This window comes from Moschus berezovskii, chromosome 22 (assembly GCF_049115385.1).
Source record: "Moschus berezovskii isolate FMDL1 chromosome 22, NW_MosBer_1.0, whole genome shotgun sequence".
In the NCBI taxonomy this organism is placed as follows: Eukaryota; Metazoa; Chordata; class Mammalia; order Artiodactyla; family Moschidae; genus Moschus; species Moschus berezovskii.
The window spans coordinates 9,260,533-9,266,669 of NC_142481.1; the positions used below are offsets into that span (position 1 = coordinate 9,260,533).

At 59.4% G+C, this 6,137-nt stretch overlaps 1 protein-coding gene across 2 annotated transcripts in view; it reads right to left on the reverse strand.

Annotated features, from left to right (window-relative positions):
* The window catches only part of BICRA (BRD4 interacting chromatin remodeling complex associated protein), a 74,173-nt gene extending 72,314 nt beyond the window's left edge, over positions 1-1,859 (reverse strand). For both annotated transcript variants that reach the window (XM_055411739.2, XM_088830530.1), the window contains exon 1: positions 1,651-1,859. The gene's annotated coding sequence lies outside the window, so the exon portion shown is untranslated. The remainder of the gene's footprint in view (positions 1-1,650) is intronic.
* Between the last annotated feature and the right edge of the window lie 4,278 nt (positions 1,860-6,137).

Sequence of the window (6,137 nt, forward strand, 5' to 3'; positions counted from 1 at the left end):
CACCCCAGCAGGTCAGAGATGACGGAGCGCTCCCCCCACCAATTCCCATCCCAAGTCGGGGGAGAGGTTGAAAGCACAGAGCGCTTATCAGAAATCTCAGGCCGTGAAGTCTGGGGTGTTCCGAAAACCTGTTTCCTTGAGGAGCAGCCGGCGAAAGGAGGTGTGAGGGGAAAGCAGACACATCCCCCCAGATGGTTACACTATCGGCGGGTTGTGACAAAAGGGGCCGCCTGGCCGGCAGAAGTCCGGGCACGGGCAGCAGCACCCCCGGCCCGGGTTCACCGGAGCGCTGGGACCTGTCACCCCGGCCTCCCGGGGAGAGCTGACACAGCGGCCTCTGACCCCACCTCCCGGGAAGTTCAGCTGCTCCGAACCACAAAGCAAAACAAAGGGGTGCGGAGAGGAAGGAGCCGCCGAGGCTCCAATCACCGCTGCCTCCCCAGCCCGCCCGCGGCTCCTCGCCCCGCTCGCCGCTGGCCGCGGACCAAGGCCTGGGCAGCTCCCCGGTCCCTTGTCTCCCCGCGGGCCGCCCGTGACAGGAGCCGGAGAAGCCGCCGAGGGGCAACCCGGGATGGGAAAACCAGATGGCTCCGGCCCTCCTCCCGCCTCCTCCATCCCTCCCTCCGGGTGCCCGCGGCCTGGCCGCCCTCCGCAGGGGCCCGGGGAGGCCTCGGGCCCGGCTCGGCCGGGCTCACCCCAGGGAAAAGGTTGCCTTTGTCTAAAGGTCACCACCCGAACGCGGTGCCCGGGCTGGGCCTGGTGCCTCCCATTCCCCGGCCGAGGGGGTGGAGATGGGGGGCCTCCCCGAGTCTCGGGAGGTGACAGGGGTAAGGCTCACTTCCCCCCGCCCCCCCAGCCCCCTCCCCGTAAGGGCCCCCTCCGGGACCCGCCAGCCAGCGGGGGAGGGGGTCAACCCCTTCCACTGCTGGGGGGTGGGGGACCAAGTCAACTCCTTTCATTGTTTAGGGGCGGTGGGGAGGGGGAGACCCAGTGGCCTCCTTCCGTATCCATCCCCTCCCCGGCTTGCCAGAGGCCCCGTTTCTCCCCGGCACCCCCGGGAGTGATCTGAGGAGGGGGCGCAGGGCACGGGGCGAACAGGGGGGAGATGAAGGCTCGCCGGCTCCGGCCGGGAAACCACCATCCGCTCCCCCATGGCCCTCTTCTTCTCCGAAAGGCGGGGAGCGGAGCGAGGGGAGGGGGCCCCCGGGCCGGGGGAGGGGGTCTCCGCGCCCCTCCCCCCGTGGAACGTTAGGTCTCGTTTTTCCGCCGCTCCATTGTATCCCCGGCAGCCGGCGGGAGGGCCGGGGAGGCACCGGGCGCGGGCAGGGGAGCCCGGGGTGGGTGGGTGGGGGGGTCCCCGCAGGATCAGGGCGGCGGTGATGGTGGGAGAGACGCGGGGGGTGGGGGGAAGCTGTCGGGGGTGGTGGGCGCGGAGCAGAAAAAGAGGCAGCGGGCGCTGCGCCCCGGTTGGGGGGCTGAGTGTGTGAGTGTCGGGGGGGTGGGTTCGGCCCCGGCTCCGGCTCCCCCCACACACACCCTCGCCGCCAACCCCCACTCCCCCCTCGCTTTTGCGCCCTGTCACAGCCCCGACTCGCAGGTAGAGAGAGTTAAGAGATTTAAAGAGAAATTGCTACATTGTGAGAAACTCACCCTGATGTTTGAGCAGCCGTCGGCGCGGGGTCTCCGAGACGGCCCCGCACGGGCTGCAAAGGGAGGACCCAGAAGGGGCCGACCGGCCGGGCCGGTCAGCGCACTGCCTGATCGCATGGCGGCCGCCCGGCGGCCTCCGCCAGGCCCCTGCCGCCGCCCCGCGCCGCGGCCCGGGCGCCCCGGACCCGCGCCCGCTCCGGGCGGGACCCCTCGGGTTTGCAAAAAAAAAAAAAAAGAAAAAAAAATTTTTAATTAAATGCAAAAGGGAAAAAAAAAACCTTGCAGGTTTTGTGTTCCGCCCCCCCCTTTCCTCCTCCTCCCTCCGCCCTCACCGGGGGACGGGCTTGGGGGAGGCCCCGCCCCGCGACTCGGCGAACCAGCTCGGGCTCTGGGCGCGGAGCGGCGGGCCCACCAGCGAATGGGAGGCTGCGGACGCCCCGGGAGGGTGACCTCCGCGCCGGCACCGCCCCCTCCCCAGCCGGAGTCCCGGGGGTTCGGGGGCGCGCTTTCCCAGGCTGCGGTGGAGTCGACCGACAGCATCGAGCGATGCTCCGGATTAGAGGGAGAGGCTAAAGGGACTGGCGCTCCCGGACCTCGGGCTCGGCTGGGCCGGCTGGGGAGGGGGCGCCGTGCGGCCTGGGCGCGCCCCGACTCGGGGGACGGTCGCCGGGCCGGAGGACGCGAGCAGGGGCAACGCCGACGGTTCGAAAAGGTAGCGGGAGTCGAGGATGGAGGATATGGGAGGCCCCGTAGGTGGAATCGCGAAGGAGCCGGGAGTCGGAGTTAAAAGGGTGGAAGGCGCGGGGGCGGAGGATGTTCTGGGGCTCCTCGCCGGAACCCCGAACGCGGCTTGCTCACTCACCTCAGCCGGCCTTTTGAGCTGCTACGGCCCCGGAGAGGGTGCCGGGGACGCGGGTCCGACCTGTCTTACCGCCTCCTCGAGGCCTCTCGGGCCGCGCAGATGGGATTCCCAGAAGCCCCGGGACGCTTCGGTGGTGTTGGGTCTGTTTCCGCCTCGCCGGGCCGTGTACGCTTGGCGGGCGTGACACTTCGATTCGCGCATTCCTTCAGGGAACGCTTGCAGAGCGCCTACAGTGTGCCCTGCGCCGTGCCCGGGGCCCATTGAGCACCCAAACAGCTCGGAGCTACCCTCCCCGGGCGCACAGGCCAACCGCACCTACACTCTGGTCTGTTACCTTCCCCTTCCCCGGTGCCCTGTAAAGGCCACGTGCATACTTAAGCGACTCAGTAATAATGTGTTGAATAAACGAGTGATTGTTTTAAGCTTTGTGTTTTAAGCTTTAGAAGTGATCCTGGGATCTTGGTGGTACTATGCCTATTATTGAAGAGACCACAGAGGTCCAGGGCCCTGACGCCAACCAGTGAGCCCTTGCTTCACATCCTCCCACTGCCTTTGCTGTGTGACCTTGGGCAAACTACTTCACCTCTCCGTGCCTCCATTTCTAAGGGGAAATCAATAACAGGCATCATTTCATAGGGTCATTAGGAGAAAATGTTCTCGTGAAAAGCAGCACCTGACAGGAAGTGCAGATAAGTGCTGTTATTATTATAGCAAAAAGGAAATTTTATCCGTTCCAGATGTGAGCACATGTATTGCCCCAAACATAAGACAGTAGTCGATCTATAAGTTATAAAGTGGTCATCCACAGTCCATGGAGGTATGTGATCCTTCCAGGAACAGCAGTATACATGGACATTATTTTTGTGCAGTTTGCCTTTCATCTGCCAAGATTGAGCCTCAGGGGCTATGCCTTGAGTATTCATGTATGTGCTATTTTTCCAGTCTTCAACAGAAGAGAGACCTCCAGGGACCCCCACCTGGAGGTCTTTAGTGATTCCCACCTTGGTGTTCAGTCTGGAAGCTGTGTCTGACTCTTTGTGATCCCATGAAGTGCAGCACACCAGGCCTACCCCCTTGCAGTGTAGAAAAGTAAATTCGCTCAGAGAGGGGAAGTGTTTTGCCCAGGGTCACACAGCCAGCAAGCAGGACCTGATCTGAGGTGGGTGGCACTGATATCTCAGAGATGCCAATCCTGGGGGACTTGGGAATTGACTGGGGTTCAAAGTTAGCAGACAGGAGGCATTGCGGGGGTGACTATCCAAGTTTATTCATTCATACAGGAAGTATTGTTTATGAGTATCTAGTCTGCCAGGAATATAGTTGTCACCAAGAGCACCGTTTCCTGCCCCAGTACTCAGTCTGATGAGCAAATAAGTCGCTTAGCCTCAGTTTCCCCTGCCCTCTGTGGCAGGTTCCAGGCTTCTTTGGTGCACTGTGGTAACCACTCCCCCCCCCGACACACACACCCCAGTACAGTACCTGGCACTTAGTAAGTGCTCCAGAAAGATCTACGAAACCATGAGATAATTCCCACCCTTCTACAGGCATTCTCTTAGGACCAGGTGGCCAGGAATAGGCATGGGTATGAAAGAAGCCCCCAGTCTAGCCATGGCTGGCAAAGCCCTGGAAGGTCAAACGTCCAAGGCCAGAGGAGGGGTCAGCATGGGCCCAAATGGAAAGTGACCTGCTATCCTTTGGGGGGGAGTGACACACACTTTCACTTTGTGGTTCAGATACAAGTTGGGAGTTTCAGATTCAGAATGGAGTTGCCAGTGAGACCCAGAGAGGTTCAGTAACTTGGCCCAGGGATACCCAGCCAGGGGAAGGACTTATTCAGTGCACCCGGGTGTTTTGTTTGTCTCCGAGTCACCAGATGAACCTGGGGCAAGTCACTTCTGCAGCTCCTCCATGTTCTCATCTGTACAATGGGACTGTAGAGTCAGACACCAGAATTCACCTCCCCCAACATTTTCTTATGAACATTTTCAAACATGGAAAAGTGGAATAGAACAGCGACACCAAAATACCCTCCATGAGCACATTCAACAATCAGCAGGTTCCTCTCCTTGCTGTGTCACACATCTGTGCCGCTATCCGTTCATCAAATCCATCTCATTTTTTTAATGCATTACACACATCTATCTCTCCCAAACACACGGTTAACACGACTGTAATGACAAGCCCCTGAACCAGAGAATTAAACCTCAATTTTCATTTTTTGCGTGTGAATGAGAAACCAGAGAGGGTAAGAAACCAGATCAAGGTCACACAGCTGGGGATTCAAACCCAGCTGTCTGTTCCCAGTGTCCAGACTTTATGAAAACCACCAGGACGATGAAATGGATACAAGACATGCAGAAGCTCTTGTGGGACAGGGACAAAACAGCATTCAGATGTAAGAAATTATTACTGGAGAAGATGTACCCAACTTTTCTCAGTGAGCAAATAGGCTATAATCCTGTAGCCAACGTGAGCTTGGGTTTCCGGGCCCCTCATCTCGTTTAAGGGCTGTCTTAATTATAATCGTGCAGCAGAAAAGAACAGCTGGAAACCGCCTCCCCCATCCCACTCCCCACACGCACTCATTTGCCATGGAAAAGTCCAGGACATTGGAGAACTAATTTGCCCTCTCCAAGTGGCCAGGATGCCTAGTGTCACTTTTAGTCCACCGGCTCCAAGTCCCGCAGGCTCTCCCAACACTCCAGCCCAGAAGGCTCCCCTCCCCCATCCTCAGTACCCTCGAATTTCTGTCCCACCCCCTGACAGTTCTAGTTCTCCACCCCACCCTCTCAACCAGACCCTAATCCCCTTTATCTCTAACTGCCTATACCTCCTCCTACCCGTCCCACAGCCCAGCTCCTACCCAGCGGGAGCTTGACCAGAGTCTGGCCTGGTTACCGTCTCTCTACAGAGAGGCGTGGTTTTCCTTTCTCTTTCTTTCTTTTTTTTTAAACAAGCGGTTTGTGCCTCTGAAAATCAAAACAACGCCCATCGCGGCTCCTCCCTCGCACTCGCAGCTGCGAAGTTTGAAACTTGGTCAACTCAAGTTTCTTTTTGATCTGGGAGGATGTTTCCACGGGTGTTTTTCGTTCTCAGCTGAGCAGCACGCTTAGGATTTGTGCACTTTTCTGGAGGCGTGTAAACGATTCCATAACAAGAAGGAACAAAACAAAAAACCTTGCCCCGAACACCCCTGCGGACCCTTCACGTCTCGGTCAATCCAACTCAGGGATCCGAATTCTAGCCGCCAGGTGGGGAAAAATAGGAGGGCACTGACTCCAGAGCGCCCTTCGCCCTCTGACCGCGCCCTTTAAACGTGCGGCTTACTGAGGGAAAGCGCTGCCCTACCTCCCAGAGACGCTGGCTAGCAGGCAGCGCCAAGACCGCGCGCGGCCGCGAATCAGGCAGATACAAGCCCAGCCCGACCTCGGGTCCTCAGAGCGGCAAGTGCGAGGGGCCGGGCCCAGCCTCCCATTGGCCCACGCTGGGGGCGGGGTCAAGTCTTCGTCCCGCCCCTATTCTCCGCCAAGTTAAATAGGTTTCGCGCCGGCCAGGGCAGTTATTCACCGAGGGGCGGGGTCGAGGTTTGTTTACACACTGCTATTGGCTGGATTTGAATCGGCCA